General features: G+C 46.2%; 1 protein-coding gene across 1 annotated transcript in view; it reads right to left on the bottom strand.

The window, feature by feature from the left end:
* LOC138366476 (serine/threonine-protein phosphatase 6 regulatory ankyrin repeat subunit A-like) overlaps positions 1-21,751 on the bottom strand; it is a 208,575-nt gene that overhangs the window by 169,314 nt on the left and 17,510 nt on the right. The gene's annotated exons all lie outside the window — the stretch shown is intronic.

The raw sequence follows: 21,751 nt of genomic DNA, 5'->3' as shown, positions 1-21,751 counted from the left end.
CTGAAGACGCTGGTGCCATAACTCTCGGTGCCTTCTTCGTGGCCTCACGACGTGTCCTCTGAGAATGCCGAGCCTACCCGGGCCACAGGTCAGCCAAAACGCAGGTCCACTGGGGACACCGTCGTGGAGGCCGTCAACCACACGTCCAGCTGGTCTGCTGGCAGGTACTGAGCCACCAAGGCTAGTACGGCCACTCCACGAACGATAAAAGGGGTACGCCCTAGACAGGAGTCTCGTGTGACAACACCAGTCACTCTCCTGTCTTCAATACCCCAGTGGATGATCGTCTCCAACAGTCGGTCCCGGGTAAATCCTTTCACTGCCACTCCACTGGCAGGCTAACACACCACAGTGTTCTTCTGGGGGGACGACGTCACAACAGCTGCAGCAAACTTCACAGTATGGAGACTGGCTGCCTCGGGTAGACTGACTCAACCCTCAACACAGCGGTCCCAGGTCGACTCTGTAAACAGACACGTCATCAATAACCGGGACACTAATACTCCTCACTTACGGGCTCGGGCGCAAACACCTGACGTATCCAGTCCATAGATGGCGCTGTCGTCGGAGCACCACCTCACCAGAGGTCAGGAGCGGCTGTGTTGTGAGCTGCGCAGGACTGGAAACTGGCCCTTGTGGCCGATATTCGCCGTCCTCATACGGTGTCGTCGTTCGTTTGGCGGGGGTTTCGGGAGCTGACCCACAGATGGCGTAGTCGTTACTGCTCCTTGCTCGGACGCTGGATCCAGGTTCGTAACACCTCCCCACCAAGAAGAATTTGGTTTGGGGTTCTATAAAAAGAAACACAAACCAAATTAGTACGACGACACAACTCCAAATGGACACACATGCATTATAATCTGGAATGGTGAGGCTGTCTCGTCCACAGAACTGTCCTACTGGGCAATTCCGGCACAACGGGAACTTGAAGATTGAAGGCGATGTCCTGCCTGGCGTAACCTTCCACGTCTTCCACGTCTCCACTGCGATGTCAAGCAGGGGCATCATCTCACATCTCTCGAGTAAGGATCCGTGTAGACTCGATCTGGGGTGACTCGACACTTCCCTATGTCGTGGCACTGATGATGGCTGATCCCAGACGGTATTTCTAGTACCGGTCCGGTGGTCCTTCAGGGAGACAGGAACCTGGAATACAGGGGTCAGATAATTCAGAGTGATCGCGACAGTGGGTAAGTCAATACTTACAGCATACCCTACTAGGTCCACTCCTAGTCTCAACGGGGCTGTTTGCACGTCGCAGATGGCATTCGCTCTGCCACCGTCAGGTCGACCAACGTTCCATATAACGCTGCATTGAGGCTCAGCTATCACGCGGGGGGTGTCAACCTGTCGGAAACAGTCACTCATATTATCACATGTCGTACCTCCTGTATCAACCATCACCTTCCAGGTCCCTTCTTCAACTGCAACACTTGCAGTACAAGTCTCCGATCCCTGGGACCTCTTCACGATGTTCATGGGAGCCATCATTCTTCGGGTCGTCCACTGATCCTCACTGAGAACACAAAGAATACATAGGAGAATAAAACAAAATATCGCTAAGAAACATGGGGCCAATTGAGGGATAAGCTTACCGAGCCAGTCATGTCCATAGCCGGCAACATCCACACGCCTGGCTTGGACCGAAGAGGGCACTAGACCTTTTGAACACACCGCACCTACCTCTGACGTCTGGGGAATCTCTGGCTGGTTCACTACATGCTGTAACTTGCCATACCGCAAGCACACATCCGCCTTCGCTCCAGACTCGTTGGTATCCGTGGGTGCCTGCACACAAGGCCTCTCTTCTAGCTCAGGTACTTCTGCCATCGTAACCTCATGTTCCTTGTCGAGAGAATCAGGAGACACTGCTAGATCGTTCTCAATCTGTAGGCGAGAGGACAAATTAAACATAGTTACATCCGGGTCTGTCTTTACCTGGACATTACCATTGCCTGTAGACACCTCCGACCTTGCTGTTCTGGTAGACTCGTCCACAACCTTGGGAAGATTGATGCTCCAATCGGTCACCAAGTCGTTGGCTAGTACCACGTCAATCCCAGCCACAGGGAGGGTATCGACTACTGCCAACTCACATGTGCCGCTGAAATAAGGCGAGTCAAGATGTACTGGCACTAAGGGGGCGATGTACTGCGTCCTAGGAAACCCAACCAGGACAACCTTTTGTCGCCCATCCACACTTACTCCCTCGGGTAACGAGCTCTTCATGATCAGGGACTGGGCTGCTCCACTATCTCTGAGCACTACAATTGATCTACCAGTATGATCACTCGTTACATACCCGGTTGAAGTGTGAGGGGCCAACAAACTTGATCCTTCCTGCGTCGTCGTAGACTGGATTCCTGCTGGTGGTGTAACACAGCTCATCATCATCACCTCCCTACGTGCGCTGCCACCTCTTCTGCCTCGGCACCTAGCAGCTATATGCCCTTTCTGCCCACAAGTCCAGCACACCATATTCCTCCTCGGGCTCCGGTGTTTCGGACTGCTAGGACTTGTTCTTCGGGGGCTACTTGGGGGTGTCTTCTTAGCACTTTGTGGGACGGGTCTTTCCTCTTCATCGTCCTGAGGTCTGTCAAACCGGCGCTGGTAATTCCTCGGGACGTACTTAGCAGACGGCCTATAAGTCAGGATGTACTCTTCAGCCATGGTGGCTGCTGCACTCAAGGTCTCTACTTGCTGTTCCTCTAGGTACGTCTTCAGGTCTCCAGACAAACAATCCTTGAAGTCCTCGAGCAGAATCAGCTGCTCGAGGTCTTCCTTGGTCTCCACCTTCCGAGAGGCACACCATTCTTGAAAAAGTCGCTCCTTGATGGTGGCGAATTCGGTGAAAGTGTGCTCTGAGGTCTTCTTCAGGTTTCTGAACTTTTGCCTATATGCCTCAGGTACCAATTGGTACGCCATGAGCACCACTTTCTTCACCATATCGTAATCGCCGGAGTCGTCAAGGGATAACGTAGAGTAGGCGATTTGGGCCTTCCCAGTCAAGACTGACTATCATGATGGCCCAATTCTCCCTTGGCAACTCCAAAGAGGCAGCGACTTTCTCGAAGGCTGCGAAGAACTTGGAAACTTCTCTCTCGTTGAATTTGGGGACCATTTTGATATTCCTTACCGGATCGAAACCGCTTACTCCAGTTTGTCTCTGTCCAGCGCCTAGTCGTAATACTTCTAGTTCATGTTGTCTCTGTCTTTCTTTTTCTTCTCTTTCTCGTTCTTCTCTCTCTCTTTCTCGTTCTTCTCTCTCTCGTCTCTCTTCTCTTTCTCGTTCTTCTCTTCTTTCTTCTCTTTCTCTCTCTTCTCTCTCTCGTTTCTCTTCTCTTTCTAATTCTAAACGCCTCATCGCCAATTCTTTTTCTTTCATCTCCATTTCTTTATCTTGTCTCTCTCGTTCCAATTCTAACTTCTTCCATTCAATTTCTCGATTAATTTCCAAGGCACGCATCTTGACAGTTAGGAAGCTGATATTAAGCTCACCTGCATCACTGTCAACGTCGCTGCCCTTATCTTCCTTTTCCGTGGAAGCTATCACCTCACCTTCCTTGTACTAGGAGTCTCGCCTTCCTGTTTCTCTTCTGCCTTCAGGTGCCGGTGAACCTTGGACAAGATCTCCACACGGGAATCACTGGCACGTATTTTTATCTCCAGGTAGGCGCTCACTAGTACTAGCTCTGGTTTGCTCAGATATTTTAATCTGGCAAGACAGTCCTCTCTGTTCAGGAAAGCCTGGACATCGTCCAGATCATCGATGGTAGCCTTGTCTGCCATTGTCACAGATGGAACACTTAACGAGCACTTAACACACCGTTTACACGTTAGCACTTAACGCACCGAGCACTGTTCTACGTCAATATTGCACTTTAACGCACCAAACTCTGCACTTGCCAATATTGCACGTAATCACTCCGGGCACCGCACTACCCAATATTGCACCGAGTCCAAGCGAACACTTCGCTCTACAATATTGCACTGAATCACTGAGCACCGCACTAGTCAATATTGCACTTAATCGCTTAATCACAGCGAGCACCGCACTGCACAATATCGCACTTAGTCACTCTGAGCACCGCACAGGACGTATAACGTCACAATCGTCACACACAGGGGGAATTATTTACAGGGATTACGCCACTTCACCACCCCTGTCAAACATACTTAACAAGGGGACGGATCCCGCTGGGGATGCCAATTATGTTACGGCCCTCTCGGGACGCAACGGGGTCCTTACTCTGATGTTGTTAGAGGAAGATATATGGATCCGTTCCCAAGCCAGTATTGGCTATCAAGGGATGAGATCCGTGACGCAAGTAACTTAAAGGGAGTAGGGAAAGAAAGCTAAGAACTTAATATTATATAATGTCCATCACCGATTAAATATATAAAAATCAAACGTGCACAGGGGGAGGGTATTAACACTATACAAGGGGATTAATCCTCAATCGATGTCTTCTACTGAAGACGCTGGTGCCATAACTCTCGGTGCCTTCTTCGTGGCCTCACGACGTGTCCTCTGAGAATGCCGAGCCTACCCGGGCCACAGGTCAGCCAAAACGCAGGTCCACTGGGGACACCGTCGTGGAGGCCGTCAACCACACGTCCAGCTGGTCTGCTGGCAGGTACTGAGCCACCAAGGCTGGTACGGCCACTCCACGAACGATAAAAGGGGTTCGCCCTAGACAGGAGTCTCGTGTGACAACACCAGTCACTCTCCTGTCTTCAATACCCCAGTGGATGATCGTCTCCAACAGTCGGTCCCGGGTAAATCCTTTCACTGCCACTCCACTGGCAGGCTAACACACCACAGTGTTCTTCCGGGGGGACGACGTCACAACAGCTGCAGCAAACTTCACAGTATGGAGACTGGCTGCCTCGGGTAGACTGACTCAACCCTCAACACAGCGGTCCCAGGTCGACTCTGTAAACAGACACGTCATCAATAACCGGGACACTAATACTCCTCACTTACGGGCTCGGGCGCAAACACCTGACGTATCCAGTCCATAGATGGCGCTGTCGTCGGAGCACCACCTCACCAGAGGTCAGGAGCGGCTGTGTTGTGAGCTGCGCAGGACTGGAAACTGGCCCTTGTGGCCGATATTCGCCGTCCTCATACGGTGTCGTCGTTCGTTTGGCGGGGGTTTCGGGAGCTGACCCACAGATGGCGTAGTCGTTACTGCTCCTTGCTCGGACGCTGGATCCGGGTTCGTAACACTGCACTACTCCGTGAGCGTGAGCGAGTACAGCTTGAAGCAAAACAATGTCACCTGGAGATGCAATGCGAGCATGACAAGAACTCACGTTGGACTCTACACACTACACTCAACGCCAACAAGCTACCGCTAATCTTCCCATAAGTTTCAATGTCTCCCGTGCAAGTAAGTTAATGCCACCATTCGTTGAGACAGAGATTGATGTCGTTTTCACCACTTTTGAGACCCTAGCTAATAAACTTAGCTGGCCTGCAGATCAATGGTCTACCCTTCTCAGAGTTCATCTCACAGGTAGAGCTGCAGTTACTCTCAGTACCTTAGCGTCTGAGAATGACTACCAGACCCTGAAGCAAGCAGTTTTGGACGCCTACTTTCTCTCCACCGAAAGCTACAGACGAAAAATTCGTGATTATCTAAAGGCAAGTACCACCACCTTTCTAGAATTTGCCAATACCAAGAAAAGATATTTCATGAAATGGCTGGAAGCAGCACATGTCTCTACATTTTCAGAACTCGTCAACCTCATGCTAGTTGAGGAATTCTTGAGACGTGTTCCCCCTTCCGTCCTATTGGAGCGGAGTCTTGAATATCTTGAATATAGAAGCATCAAGAAATATGGGCCAATAAAAATAGGCCTTCTGCAGTTACCTACTTTTAATACCTGTTTGTATTTCATTGTTTCGTGTTCTGTCTTGTGTTAAAAGTTTTTTTTCACCTCATCCAAAACTATTGTAACATGTCACTTCACCAAAATGAAGGTATAAAAACTCGAAAGATGTTTAAGTTCTTTTCAGTTAAAGTTGTGAGTGTTTGTGTAAACTAAAGTCTTTGAAAATGTAATAAGTTTTACGAAACGCGCTCAAGTGTCGCGTCAGACTAGAAATAAAAATGAATTTTGGAGAATTGATCTTTGAATTACCATCAACAGTGAAAAGAAACGTAAGAAAGATCGAGAAAATTCGTGATAGAATTATTAATCTTACTTTTTCGGTCATATTTAATAATATATGTCTACAGGAAAGACTGCTACCAAAATATACTAATATATATATATATATATATATATATATATATATATATATATATATATATATATATATATATATATATATATATATATATATATATATATATATATATATATGACAAAGTCAGACCACGGAGGAAAAAGGAAACAGGAATTTCCTTAAGTACTTTCGTATATTAAATACATCTTCAGAAGGTCTGAAGATGTATTTAATATTTCGTATTTAATATACGAAAGTACTTAAGGAAATTCCTGTTTCATTTTTCCTCCGTGGTCTGACTTTGTCACATTCTTAATCACGTGTTTATTTTCGTGATATACACACAAATATATATATATTTATTGGCCCATATATATATATATATATATATATATATATATATATATATATATATATATATATATATATATATATATATATATATATATATATATATATATATATATATATATATATATATATATATATATATATATATATATATATTATTAAATATGACCGAAAAAGTAAGATTAATAATTCTAACACGAATTTTCTCAATCTTTCGTACATTCCGTTTCACTGTTGGAGGTAAATCAAAAATCAATTCTCCAAAATTCATTTTTATTTCTAGTCTGACGCGACACGAGCGCGTTTCGTAAAACTTATTACATTTTCAAAGACTTTAGTTCACAAATACACAACTGAATAGAACTTACGCATCTCCGATTTTATATCTACATTTGAGTGAGGTGGAAGGGGTGATGTGGCATTAACACAAGACAGAACAAGATGTGGTATTAATAGGGTATTAATTTCATCAACACAAGACAGAACAAGAGTATTAATAGGGTATTAATTTCATCAACACAAGACAGAACACGAAACAATGGATATTGAATAGAAGTGTTTGTAGAAAGCCTATTGGTCCATATGTAGAAAGCCTATTGGTCCAATATAGAAGCATCAAGAAATATGGACCAATAGGCTTTCTACAAACACTTCTATTCAATATTGAATAGAAGTCTATTCAATAAACTGCATCTGCCTATCATTTGACCATTGTAATTTAAAATTGTATTTAGATCGTCTTGACGTGATAGTGATTCTTTTTCCGGGTTTATTTCCCTCCCGATTTTTTTTTATCAGCGGCAAATTTCCAAATATTGCTGCTCAAACCTGAACAAAACTTATTTATATATATTATGGATAACAGAGGTTCCAGTATAGTGCCTTGAGGCACTCCACTTACAAAATTTTCCCAGTCTGACTTAACCCTATTTATGCAAACTCTTTGTTTCCTTTGGTATTGCTATGCCCTAATCCAAATTAATATAGCAAATACTAAATCATTTTAATAAATCTTTTTATGTGGCACTGTATCCAAAGCTTTGCTAAAGTCAAGGTACACAACATCACAAACCTTACCCAATCAACTGCTCATGCATGCTGGAATAAAATGATAGCAAATTTATTAAACATGAACCGCCATTAGTAAAACCATGTTATGAATCGTTTATTAATTTATGTTTTTCAAGATGAAGACGAATGGTATTTGCAATTACCGATTCAAGCAACTTTCCTTTTGTACCAAGCTCTCTTTCTACCTATAAGGTTCTTTAGATCCCTTGTTATCCATTTCGGGTCAATAGTATTTGATCTATTAAATTTGTATGAAATACTACGTTCCTGTGCTTTCCTTAAAATAATTTTAAATAGGTTATATTTTGAATCCACATCGAAATCCCTTTTTACGTCACCAATCGCTGGGCTCATGTCATGCCCCAAGACCGGCCCAGCACCTATGCCCAAGACTTTCCAATCTATTTCATCCAAAAAATTCCTTAGGCCATAAAAATCAGCTTTTGGAAATCTAACACTTTGATAGAATTTTCTCCTACAAATCTATTCCATTCTATGCTAAATCTGATTTCTTTGTGATCTCTGTTCCCTAGCACACTCACTATTTTGATAGGTAGATGCTGACACTGTTGACACTGCGGACAACCTGAGAAACACGAGCTCTGGAAAAGGGAACCAGAGAACCAAGATCTACCCACAACGAGTCCCCTTAAACAGAATTGGTGGCTTAAAGATTAAAGCCGCCATCGGACAAAGTATACAATGCACCCCCGGCTGAGCCAGCCAATCAGGCTTACACACCCAAGGAACCCCTCCAGAAGTCCGCCATCTGCTTATTCCTTGCCAGAAAAGAGGGAGCACGCAGCAAACGACCAAAGCGACCCCAAAGTCCAAAAGGAACAAAAACCATGGTGCCGAATGAGAGCATGAAGCTCACCCACCTGACAACCAGAAGCCAAGGCAAACAAAACCAAAGCCTTCAAGAAACCATCCTGGACTGAAAGGGCCACATTAAAATAATTAGAAGAAAGAAAAGAAAGAACTCACTCCAAAAACCAGGCAGGCTCAGGTGGCACATGAGTTGGCTGTAGGAGAAACAGAGAGCATAAAATCTTGCGAAACGGGGCCAAAGTTACGTCCACCCTGAACGCAAGCAGAAGCAGCTCCGCCAACCCCACATGATAAGAGGCGACAGTACTTGGCTTAAGGTATTAGTCAAGGAAAATCCAAGAAAGATAAGACAAAACAACCTGGTCGAAAACGGAAGAACAGCGACGAAGGAACGGAAAACTACGAAAAAACCGCCAAGAAACTTTATACTGTCGCTAATGAGAAGACTGAAGGTGGGACACCATCAAAGCCGCCTCCTGATTACCGTACAAATGATTATAAATACGCACTAAAAAGTCCAGACGTGAAAGGCAGATAAGAAGGTCAAACCAGATGAGGTAAGCCAACCATCTGATAGAAGCGGAACCGCGGAAGGACACCCGGGTTCGGACACCGAGCAAGCAGCACCTGAAACCAAGGCTGGGCAGACACCAAGGAGAAACAGAATCACTCACTCCCCCCCTCCCCCGTAAGATTCTGGCCGCGGCAGCACCCGGAGCAACAGCCGGACCGGGAGAAAGAAGTAAATACACCCCGACCTCGACCAGTCCAGCGAAAAATCATCCACCAGCCCCAAAAAACCATGAACCAAAAAGACATCCCCTGGTTGAGACAATGAACCACTGGCAAAAATCCAAAAGGAGTTGGATTCACAGAGCCTGGAGGATTCCAAACTATCTGCAGCCTCTGCCAAACTGCGGCAAACTCCCGCATCGTAATGTGAACTCGACGAAACAATTGCCACGACCCTGGTCGGACAGATGAGCACAGGACACAAATCCTCAACCGACAGCCGAGGTGTCAGAGAATACATCGATCAAGGGAGGAGGAAGGTGCCATGGCACCGAACCACGAAAAACCCGAAGAGGAAGCCGGTAATGAATCAACGAGACAGGGAACACCAAGGTTCGAAACCAGCGATTGTGAGAGCGGCGAATAAGGCTGCCCCGAAGCAACTAGAACAGCCTCCGAAGCCAAACCCAACACACAGATACTTAGGCTCCGCCCCACATGGGATACAGCACTACCACAATATTAACCACACCCATTGGTGACATAGACCTGTCATTGTCTGTCGCTAATGGACACCTGGTGAACCACATGTCCAGATGGTGCCAGCGATCTACGGCGTCAAATTCCCGATTCTGTGCCAACCTTCAGAACCTTCCCTCCACCCATATGCCTCCCACCAGAACCTTCCCTCCACCTTTGCACCTGCCTCCAGAACCTTCCCTCCATCCATGTGCCTCCCACCAGAACCTTCCCTCCAACCCAGTGCCTCCCTCCAGAACCTTCCTCCACCTTTGTGCCTGCCTCCAGAACCTTCCCTCCACCTTTGCACCTGCCTCTAGAACCTTCCCTCCACCCTTGAGCCTCCAGAATCTTCGCTCCACCCCCTGTGTTTCCCTCCAAAAACCTTCATTCCACCCTGTTCCACCCTCAAGAACCTTCCCTTTACCCCTGTGCCACGCCCCAGAACCTTATTTCCACCACTGTGCCTCCCTCCAGAACCTTTCCTCCACCACTGAGCCTCTGCCCAGAACCTTCCCTCCACCCTAGTGGCTCCCTCCAGAACCTTCCCTCCACCTTTGTGTCTCCCTCCAGACCCTTCCCTCCACCTTTGTGCCTGCCTCCAGAACCTTCCATCCTCCCTTGAGCCTACCTCCAGCTACCCAGTAACACCAGAAGAGAGGACAACCCCGCCACCCTTCTCTGCATAGAAAACCCCCCTACCCCAAACCCTCCCTGCCCCCACTCACATACTCAGCCAAATCTCCCTACCCCCTACACCCAATCCCCACCCTTCTACCCCTCCCTTCCTCCCGAGTCCTCCCTCCCCCCTTTTCTTCTCGTCCTCCCTCCCCTTTCACCCAATACCCTCCCTGTCCCTCCCCCTTCACTGGATCCCCCGCCCCTCATCCCAGTATCCTCTGAGACCCTGTTATCCACCTCACAGGTCCTCACACCCATGGAACAGCCTCCCCCACCAGCAGAACGCTCACCAAGGAGGCGATTTGAGAAGGGACAGAAGAAAATGAGCCTCAAAGCGATGTACACTAACATAGATGGAATTACAAATAAAGCAAATGAGCTTGGAGAACGGGTACTAGAGGAAAACCCAGACATAATAGCCCTCACAGATACAAAGATCACGAAAACGATAACAAACGCAGTGTTCCCACAGGACTATTATGTTATGAGGAAAGAGAGGGAAGGAAGAGGTGGGGGTGGTGTAGCTCTGCTGGTAAGAAAAGGCTGGGATTTTGAGGAGATGGATATTCAGGGCTGTGAAGGTTTCAGTGACTACATAGCAGGTACCGTAACAAATGGAGGAAAAAAAATTATAGTCGTAGTCATATATAATCCACCACCAAATGACAGAAGACCCAGACAGGAATATGATAGAAACAACATGGCCACCATTAACATAATAGAAAGAGCAGCTTCTGTTGCTAGCAGGAATGGATCTGGACTACTAATTATGGGAGACTTCAACCATGGGAAGATAGATTGGAAGAACAGAGACCCGCATGGAGGACCAGAAACATGGAGAGCTAAGCTGCTGGACGTGGCAACAAGAAACTTTCTAAGCCAGCACATCAAAGAACCAACAAGAATGAGAGGAGAAGATGAACCAGCAATGCTTGATTTGATATTTACCCTAAATGAGTGGGATATAAGGGAAGTTAAGATGGAAGCGCCCTTGGAAATGAGTGACCAAAGTGTATTGAACTTTGAGTACCTGGTAGAGCTAGGACTTATCTCCCCCAAAAATGAACTAGGAATCAAAAGGCTGGCATACCGAAAGGGGAATTATGAACAGATGAGAAGTTTCCTAAGTGAAATACCTTGGCACACAGACCTCAGAGATAAGTCTGTACAGGGTATGATGGACTATGTTACCCAAAAGTGTCAGGAGGCAGTAAACAGGTTCATCCCGGCCCAAAGGGAAAAATCCGAGAAGCAACAGAATAATCCATGGCATAATAGGGCATGTATGGAAGCGAAGAAACTGAACAAAAGGGCGTGGAGGAACTTCCGGAATAACAGAACACCAGAAAGCAGAGAGAGATACCAGAGAACCAGGAATGAGTACGTCAGGGTGAGAAGAGAAGCAGAGAAAAGTTTTGAAAATGATATAGCAAACAAAGCCAAGACCGAACCAAAGCCACTCCACAATCACATCAGAAGGAAAACAACAGTGAAAGAATAGGTATTGAAACTTAGAACAGGAGAGGATAGGTATACAGAGAATATCAGAGAGGTGTGTGAAGAACTCAACAAGAGGTTCCATGAGGTCTTCACAATAGAACAGGGTGAGGTCACTGTGCTAGGAGAAAGGGAGGTAAACCAGGCGGCCTTGGAAGAGTTCGAAATTACGAGAGAGGAGGTCAAGAGACACCTGCTGGATCTGGATGTTAGAAAGGCTGTTGGTCCAGATGGGATCTCATCGTGGATACTGAAAGAGTGTGCAGAGGCACTTTGCTTGCCACTCACCATAGTGTATAGGAAGTCACTGGAGACAGGAGACCTACCAGAAACATGGAAGACGGCGAATGTGGTCCCAATATACAAAAAGGGCGACAGGAAAGAGGCACTGAACTACAGGCCAGTGTCCTTGACTTGTATACCATGCAAGGTGATGGAGAAGATCGTGAGAAAAAACCTGGTAACACATCTGGAGAGAAAGGACTTCGTGACAAATCGCCAACATGGGTTCAGGGAGGGTAAATCTTGCCTTACAGGCTTGATAGAATTCTACGATCAGGTGACAAAGATTAAGCAAGAAAGAGAGGGCTGGGCGGACTGCATTTTATTGGATTGTTGGAAAGCCTTTGACACAGTACTGCATAAGTGGCTGGTACATAAGCTGGAGAGACAGGCAGGTGTAGCTGGTAAGGTGCTCCAGTTGATAAGGGAGTATCTAAGCAATAGGAAGCAGAGAGTTACGGTGAGGGGTGAGACCTCCGATTGGCGTGAAGTCACCAGTGGAGTCCCACAGGGCTCTGTGCTTGGACCTATCCTGTTTCGGATATACGCAAATGATCTCCCAGAGGGTATAGACTCATTCCTCTCAATGTTTGCTGACGACGCCAAAATTATGAGAAGGATTAAGACAGAGGAGGACAGCTTGAGGCTTCAAGAAGACCTGGACCAGCTGCAGGAATGGTCGAACAAATGGATGTTAGAGTTTAGCCCAAGCAAATGTAATGTAATGAAGATAGGGGTAGGAAGTAGGAGACCAGATACAAGGTATCACTTGGGAGATGAAATACTTCAAGAGTCAGAGAGAGAGAGAAAGACCTGGGGGTTGATATCACGCCAGACCTGTCCCTTGAAGCTCATATATCAAGAGGATAACATCAGCAGCATATGCCAGGTTGGCTAACATAAGAACGGCCTTTAGAATCTTGTGTAAGGAATCTTTCAGAACGTTATATACCACATATGTCAGACCAATCCTGGAGTATGCGGCTCCTGCATGGAGTCCATATCTAGTCAAGCATAAGACTAAACTGGAAAAGGTTCAAAGGTTTGCCACCAGACTAGTGCCCGAGCTGAGAGGTATGAGCAACGAGGAGAGACTACGGGAATTGAACCTCACTTCGTTGGGAGACAGAAGAGTTAGGGGGGACATGATCACCACATTCAAGATTCTCAAGGGAATTGACAGGGTTGATAAAGACGGGCTATTTAACACAAGGGGCACACGCACTAGGGGACACAGGTGGAAACTGAGTGCCCAAATGAGCCACAGAGATATTAGAAAGAACTTTTTTAGTGTGTTTGACAAATGGAATGCATTAGGGGGGTGATGTGGTGGAGGCTGACTCCATACACAGTTTCAAGTGTAGATATGATAGAGCCCAATAGGCTCAGGAACCTGTACACCTGTTGATTGACGGTTGAGAGGCGGGACCAAAGAGCCAGAGCTCAACTAGGTGAGTACAACTAGGTGAGTACACCAGGAAGCAGCCCGTGACAGCTGACTAACTCCCAGGTACCAACCCAGGTACCTATTTACTGATAGGTAATAGGGGCATTCAGGATGAAAGAAACGTTGCCCATTTGTTTCTACCTCGTGCGGGAATCGAATCCTGCGCGCTATCCACCAGGCTACGATGCCCCTAAGGCGAGGCTGTGTGTTGGTGTGTGTATGTGTGTGTGTGTGTGTGTGTGTGTGTGTGTGTGTGTGTGTGTGTGTGTGTGTGTGTGTGTGTGTGTGTGTGTGTGTGTGTGTGTGTGTGTGTGTGTGTGTGTGTGTGTGTGTGTGTGTGTGTGTGTGTGTCTGTGTGTGTGTGTGTGTGTGTGTGTGCGTGTGTGTGTGTGTGTGTGTGTGTGTGTGTGTGTGTACTCACCTAGTTGTACTCACCTAGTTGTGTTTGCGGGGGTTGAGCTCTGGCTCTTTGGTCCCGGCTCTCAACCGTCAATCAACAGGTGTACAGATTCCTGAGCCAACTAGGTGAGTACACCAGGAAGCAGCCCGTGACAGCTGACTAACTCCTGTGTGTGTGTGTGTGTGTGTGTGTGTGTGTGTGTGTGTGTGTGTGTGTGTGTGTGTGTGTGTGTGTGTGTGTGTGTGTGTGTGTGTGTGTGTGTGTGTGTGTGTGTGTGTGTGTGTGTGTGTGTGTGTGTGTGTGTGTGTGTGTGTGTGTGTGTGTGTGTGTGTGTGTGTGTGTGTGTGTGTGTGTGTGTGTGTGTGTGTGTGTGTGTAATTACCTAAGTAATTACATAAGTGTGGTTATAGGATGAGAGCTACGCTCGTGGTGTCCCGTCTTCCCATCACTCTTTGTCATATAACGCTTTGAAACTACTGACGGTCTTGGCCTCCACCACCTTCTCACCTAACTTGTTCCAACCGTCTACCACTCTGTTTGTGAAAATGAATTTTCTTTTATTTCTTCGGCATCTGTGTTTAGCTAGTTTAAATCTATGACCTCTTGTTCTTAAAGTTCCAGGTCTCAGGAAATCTTCCCTATCGATTTTATCAATTCCTGTTACTATTTTGTATGTAGTGATCATATCACCTCTTTTTCTTCTGTCCTCTAATTTTGGATAATTTAATGCCTCTAACCTCTCCTCGTAGCTCTTGCCTTTCAGTTCTGGGAGCCACTTAGTAGCATGTCTTTGCACCTTTTCCAGTTTGTTGATGTGCTTCTTAAGATATGGGCACCACACAACCGCTGCATATTCTAGCTTTGGCCTAACAAAAGTCGTGAACAATTTCTTTAGTATATCGCCATCCATGTATTTAACAGCAATCCAGAAGTTAGAAAACGTGACATAGGCTCCTCGCACAATATTCTTTATGTGGTCCTCAGGTGATAGTTTTCTATTTAGAACCACCCCTAGATCTCTTTCTTTATCAGAATTCTTTATAGATTTCTCACATAATATATAGGTTATGTGGGGTCTATGTTCTCCTATTCCACATTCCATAACATGGCATTTATTTACATTAAATTCCATTTGCCAAGTGGTGCTCCATATACTTATTTTGTCGAGGTCATCTTGAAGGGCATGACAATCATCTAAGTTTCTTATCCTTCCTATTATCTTAGCATCATCAGCAAACATGTTCATATAATTCTGTATACCAACTGGTAGATCATTTATGTAGACAGTAAACATCACTGGTGCAAGAACTGAACCCTGTGGTACTCCACTTGTGACATTTCTCCAGTCCGATACATTGCCTCTGATCACAGCCCTCATTTTTCAATCAGTCAGAAAATTTTTCATCCACGTTAGAAGCTTACCTGTCACCCCTCCAATATTTTCCAATTTCCAGAACAACCTCTTATGTGGAACTCTATCGAAAGCCTTTTTTAGGTCCAGATAGATGCAGTCAACCCAACACACACACAGTGTGTGTGTGTGTGTGTGTGCGTGTGTGTGTGTGTGTGTGTGTGTGTGTGTGTGTGTGTGTGTGTGTGTGTGTGTGTGTGTGTGTGTGTGTGTTTATTCACCTAGTTGTATTCACCTACTTGTGCTTGCAGGGGTTGAGCTCTGCTCTTTCGGCCTGCCTCTCAACCGTCAATCAACTGTTTCTACTACTACTACTACTTTTTTCCCCCACACCACATACAGACACACATACTCACCCCAGAAAGCAGCCCGTGACAGCTAACAAACTCCCAGGTACCTATTTACTGTTAGGTAACAGGGGCATAGGGTAAAAGAAACTCTGCCCATCATTTCTCGCCGGCGCCCGGAATCGAACCCGGGACCACAGGATCACGTATCCAGCGTGCTGTCCGTTCGGCCACCGGCACCGGCTTTGTGTGTCTGTGTGTGTGTGTGTGTGTGTATTCACCTAGTTGTATTTGCGGGGGTTGAGCTTTGCTCTTTCGGCCCGCCTCTCAACTGTCAATCAACTGTTTACTAACTACACTAACTACTTTTTTTTCACACCACACCACACCTCCCCCCCCCCCTTCCCAGGAAGCAGCCCGTCACAATTGACTAACTTCCAGGTACCTATTTACTGCTAGATAACAGGGGCATTCAGGGTGAAAGAAACTTTGCCCATTTGTTTCTGCCGGGTGCGGGAATCGAACCCGCGCCACAGAATTACGAGTGTGTGTATGTGTATGTGTGTGTGTACTCAACTAATTGTACTCGTCAAATTGTGCTTGCGGGGGTTGAGCTCTGGCTCTTTGGTCCCTCCTCTCAACTGTCAATCAACTGGTATACAGATTCCTGAGCCTACTGAGCTCTATCATATCTACACTTAAAGCTGTGTATGGAGTCAGCCTCCACCACATCACTTTCTAATGCATTCCATATGTCTACTACTCTGAAACTGAAAAAATTCTTTCTCACGTCTCTATGGCTCATTTGGGCACTCAATTTGCACCTGTGTCCCCTAGTGCATGTGCCCCTTGTGTTAAATAGTCTGTCCTTATCTACCCTATCAATTCCTCTGAGAATCTTGTATGTGGTGATCATGTCCCCTTTAACTCTCTTGTCTCCCAGTGACGTGAGGTTCAATTCCCGTAGTCTTTCCTCGTAGCTCAAACCCCTCAGTTCGGGTATTAGTCTGGTGGCAAACCTTTGAACCTTTTCCAGTTTAGTCTTATGCTTGACTAGATATGGACTCCATGCTGGATCCGCATACTCCAGGATTGGTCTGACATATGTGGTATATATAATGTTCTGAAAGATTCCTTACACAGGTTTCTTAAGGCTGTTCTTATGTTAGCCAACCTGGCATATGCCGCTGATGTTATCCTCTTGATATGAGCTTCAGGGGACAGGTCTGGCGTGATATCAATCTCCCAGGTCTTTCTCTCTCTCTAACTCTTGAAGTATTTCATCTCGCAAATGATATCTTGTATCTAGTCTCCTGCTCCCTCCACCTATATTCATTACATTACATTTGCTTCGGTTAAACTCTAACAACTATTTGTTCGACCATTCCTGCAGCTTGTCCAGGTCTTCTTGAATCCTCAAGCTATCCTCTGTTTTGATCCTTCTCATAATTTTGGCATCGTTAGCATACATTGAGAGGAATGAGTCTATACCCTCTGGGAGATCATTTACATATATCCGAAACATCATAGGTCTGAGTACAGAACCTTGAGGCACTCCAATGGTGAATTCACGCCAATCTGAGGTCTCACCCCTCACTGTAACTCTCTGCTTCCTATTGCTTAGGCATTCCGTTATCCACTGGAGCGCCCTGCTAGTTACTCCTGCCTGTTTCTCCAGCTTATGCATCAGCCTTTTATGGGGTATTGTGCTAAAGACTTTCTGACAGTCCAAAAAATGCAGTCCGCCCATCCTTCTCTTTCTTGTTTAATCTGTCACCTGATCATAGAATTCTATTAAGCTTGTAAGGCAAGATTTACCCTCCCTGAACCCATATTGATGGGTTGTCACGAAGTCTCTTCTCTCCAGAAGTGTTACTATTTTTTCTCACGATCTTCTCCATCACCTTGCATGGTATACAAGTTAAGGACACGGGCCTGTAGTTCAGTGCCTCTTGTCTGTCACCCTTTTTGTATATTGGGACTGCATTAGCCGTCTTCCATACTTTTGGTAGGTCTCCCGTTTCCAGTGACCTACTGTACACTATGGAGAGTGGCAAACAAAGTGCTCCTGCACACTCTTTCAATACCCATGGTGAGATTCCGTCCGGCCCAGCAGCCTTTCTCACATCCAGCTCCACGAGGTGCCTCTTGATCTCTTCTCTTGTAATTTCGTACCCTTCCAAGGTCACCTTGTTTGCTGCCACCTCTCCTAGCGCCGTGACCTCTCCTTGTTCTATTGTAAAGACCTCCTGGAACCTCTTGTTGAGTTCCTCACACACCTCTTTGTCATTCTCTGTGAATCTGTCCTCACCCATCTAAGTTTCATCACCTGTTCCTTCACTGCCGTTTTCCTCCTGTTGTGACTGTGTAGTAGCTTTGGTTCGGTCTTGGCTTTATTAGCTATATCATTTTCACATCTTTTACCGGCTACTCTTCTCACACTAACATGCTCGTTCCTGGTTCTCTGGTATCTCTACATTCTGGTGTTCTGTTATTTCGGAAGTTCCTCCACGCCCTTTTGTTCAGTTCCTTTGCTTTCATAAATTCCCGATTAAACCACAGATTCTTCTTTTGCTTCTCGTTTTTTCCAGTCGGGCCGGGATAAACCTGTTTACTGCCTCCTGACACTTTTGGGTGACATTGTCCATCATGTCTTGTACGGACTTAGCTCTGAGTTCAGTGTCCCATGGTATATCCCTTAGGAATTTATTCATCTCCTCATAGTTTCCCATTAGGTATGTCAGCCCTTTGTGTCCCAGTTCTTTTTTGGGGGAGATAATTCCTAGCTCAACCAGGTACTCAAAGCTCAATACACTATGATCACTCATTCCCAAGGGGGCATCAACTTAACTTTCCTCATATCCGACTCATTTAGGGTAAATATCAGATCAAGCAAAGCTGGTTCATCCTCTCCTCTCATTCTTGTCGGTCCATTGACGTATTGACTTAGAAAGTTTCTTGTTGCCACGTCCAGCTGCTTAGCTCTCCATGTGTCTGGTCCTCCATGTGGGTCTCTGTTCTCCCAATCTATCTTCCCGTGATTGAAGTCTTCTTGATTAGTAGTCTGGATCCGTTCCTGCTAGCCACAGAAGCTGCTCTCTCTATTATATTGAGGGTGGCCATGTTTTTTGTATCATATTCCTGTCTTGGTCGTCTGTCGTTCGGTGGGGGTTATTTATGACCACTACTATAATTTTCTGTCCTCCAGTTGTTATGGTGCCTGATATGTAGTCACTGAAACCTTCACAGCTCTGATTAACCATCTCTTCAAAGCTCCAACCTTTTCTTATCAGCAAAGCTACACCACCTCCTCCTCTCCCTTCTCTCTCTTTCCTCACTACATAGTAGTCCTGTGGAAACACTGCACTTGTTATGGTTTTCGTTAGTTTCGTTTCTGTGAGTGATATTATGTCTGAGTTTTCTTCTAGTGCCCATTCTCCGAGTTCACTTGTTTTATTTGTAATCCCATCTATGTTAGTGTACATTGGCTTGAAGCTCACTTTCTTCTGTTCATTTCCTTGTCCCCTTCTTGGTGAGCGTTCTGCTGGTGGAGGAAGCTGTTCCCTGGGTGTGAAGATCTGTGAGGTGGTTTGCAGGGTCTCAGAGGATTGTGGGCTGGGGTGTGGGGGTTCAAGGGAAGGTGAAACAGGTAGGATATAGGGTAAGGAGGTAGGGGGGACATGGAGGATACGTGGTGAGGGAGGAAGGAGGGATATGGAGGGTATGGGATGAATGGGGAGGGGGGCAGGGGGGGGGAAGGGGGAAGGGGGCACATGGTGGGAATGGCGGAGGGGTGACAGGGTCGGAACCCCTCCCCTCGGAAAGGAGGGTTGGGTGAACATTTGAGTGGGGCAGTTAGGGTGAGGGGAAGGGAAGGTTTCTATGCAGAGGAGGGTGGTGGTGTTGCCCTCTCCTCTGGTGTTGTGTGTGTATTCACCTAGTTGTATTTGCGGGGGTTGAGCTTTGCTCTTTCGGCCCGCCTCTCAACTATCAATCAACTGTTCACTAACTACTTTTTCTTTCCACATCACACACACACACACCCCAGGAAGCAGCCCATAACAGCTAACTAACTCCCAGGTACCTATTTACTGCTAGGTAACAGGGGCATTCAGGGTGAAAGAAACTTTGCCCATTTGTTTCTGCCTCGTGCGGGAATCGAACCCGCGCCACAGAATTACGAGTCCTGCGTGCTATCCACCAGGCTACGAGGCCCTCGTAATGTGTGTGTGTGTGTGTGTGTACTCACCTAGTTGTGTTTGCGGGGGTTGAGCTCTGGCTCTCTGGTCCCGCCTCTCAACCGTCAATCAACAGGTGTACAGATTCCTGAGCCTATCGGGCTCTGTCATATCTACACTTGAAACTGTGTATGGAGTCAGCCTCCACCACATCACCCCCCTAATGCATTCCATTTGTCAACCACTCTGACACTAACAAAGTTCTTTCTAATATCTCTGTGGCTCATTTGGGCACTCAGTTTCCACCTGTGTCCCCTTGTGCGTGTTCCCCTTGTGTTAAATAGACTGTCTTTATCTACCCTATCAATCCCCTTCAGAATCTTGAATGTGGTGATCATGTCCCCCCTAACTCTTCTGTCTTCCAGCGAAGTGAGGTTTAATTCCCGTAGTCTCTACTCGTAGCTCATACCTCTCAGCTCGGGTACTAGTCTGGTGGCAAACCTTTGAACCTTTTCCAGTTTAGTCTTATCCTTGACTAGATATGGACTCCATGCTGGGGCTGCATACTCCAGGATTGGCCTGACATATGTGGTATACAAAGTTCTGAATGATTCTTTACACAAGTTTCTGAATGCCGTTCGTATGTTGGCCAGCCTGGCATATGCCGCTGATGTTATCCGCTTGATATGTGCTGCAGGAGACAGGTCTTACGTGATATCAACCCCCAAGTCTTTTTCCTTCTTTGACTCCTGAAGAATTTCCTCTCCCAGATGATAACTTGTATCTGGCCTCCTGCTCCCTACACCTATCTTCATTACATTACATTTGGTTGGGTTAAACTCTAACAACCATTTGTTCGACCATTCCTTCACCTTGTCTAGGTCTTCTTGAAGCCTCAAACAGTCCTCTTCTGTTTTAATCCTTCTCATAATTTTAGCATCGTCCGCAAACATTGAGAGAAATGAATCGATACCCTCCGGGAGATCATTTACATATATCAGAAACAAGATAGGACCGAGTACAGAGCCCTGTGGGACTCCACTGGTGACTTCACGCCAATCGGAGGTCTCACCCCTCACCGTAACTCTCTGCTTCTTTTTTTTTTTTTTTTTTTTTTTTTTTTTTTTTTGTGTGTGTGTGTGTGTGTGTGTGTGTGTACTCACCTAGTTGTACTCACCTAGTTGTGTCTGCAGGATCGAGCATTGACTCTTGGATCCCGCCTTTCGAGCATCGGTTGTTTACAGCAATGACTCCTGTCCTATTTCCCTATCATACCTGGTTTTAAAATTATGAATAGTATTTGCTTCCACAACCTGTTCCTGAAGTGCATTCCATTTCCCCACTACTCTCACGCTAAAAGAAAACTTCCTAACATCTCTGTGACTCATCTGAGTTTCAAGCTTCCATCCATGTCCTCTCGTTCTGTTACTATTCCGTGTGAACATTTCGTCTATGTCCACTCTGTCAATTCCTCTGAGTATCTTATACGTTCCTATCATGTCCCCCCTCTCCCTTCATCTTTCTAGTGTCGTAAGGCACAATTCCCTCAGGCGCTCTTCATACCCCATCCCTCGTAGCTCTGGGACGAGTCTCGTTGCAAACCTCTGAACCTTTTCCAGTTTCATTATATGTTTCTTCAGATGGGGACTCCATGATGAGGCGGCATACTCTAAGACTGGCCTTACGTAGGCAGTGTAAAGCGCCCTAAATGCCTCCTTACTTAGGTTTCTGAATGATGTTCTAACTTTTGCCAGTGTAGAGATTGTGTGTGTGTGTGTGTGTGTGTGTGTGTGTGTGTGTGTGTGTGTGTGTGTGTGTGTGTGTGT

The sequence above is a fragment of the Procambarus clarkii genome, chromosome 19 (assembly GCF_040958095.1).
Source record: "Procambarus clarkii isolate CNS0578487 chromosome 19, FALCON_Pclarkii_2.0, whole genome shotgun sequence".
Classification (NCBI taxonomy): domain Eukaryota; kingdom Metazoa; phylum Arthropoda; class Malacostraca; order Decapoda; family Cambaridae; genus Procambarus; species Procambarus clarkii.
Note: the sequence above shows the minus strand (reverse complement) of the source record. Positions and strands in the feature narration are given on the sequence as shown.